Below are 662 nucleotides of genomic sequence, written 5' to 3' on the forward strand. Positions count from 1 at the left end.
GGGGGGATGGATGAGGATAGATACATGGATAGAGAGGTGTGGGGGGGATGGATGGATGGATGGGGATAGATACATGGATAGAGAGGTGGGGGGGGTGGATGGATAGATGGGAGGATGGATGGGGATAGATACATGGATAGAGAGGCATAGGGGGGATGGATGGATTGTTTGGGGGTTGGATGGATAAATGGATAGAGAAGTGCGTATGGGGATAGGTGAGATGGTCATGTACGTGGATGGATGGGTAGGAAGATGGATGGACGAAGGCGTATCATGCCTTCTTTTCCATCTCCTCTCTAAGACACACAGTTCCCAATTGGTCCCACCTCTCTCCAGACAGAACCCCACATGTGTCTTGGGTCGCCGGGGAGCGTGAGCGGAACTGTCCCCAGTTCAATGTCTTTCTCCTCCTGTCCCCAGACTCTCGTGCATGGGCTGAGGAGCAGGACGCTCCCATGACAGTGTCAGTGGGTGGCCGGCGTTCTCTGGCGGCCCTTGTACTCAGCACCCCCTTGCTTGTTCCTCAGGTCATGGGCCCAGATGTCAGCCCGAGGACAACAGAGCTGCTGAGATGGCGCCACCAATCGGGGAAGTTCCCGGAAATGCCCAAGAGGGAGGCCTGACCTCCGTGTCATTGACTGGCCCCAAGACGGAGGAGGAGG

This window comes from Terrapene carolina, unplaced genomic scaffold (assembly GCF_002925995.2).
Source record: "Terrapene carolina triunguis isolate 2854851 unplaced genomic scaffold, T_m_triunguis-2.0 Scaffold16869, whole genome shotgun sequence".
NCBI lineage: Eukaryota > Metazoa > Chordata > Testudines > Emydidae > Terrapene > Terrapene triunguis.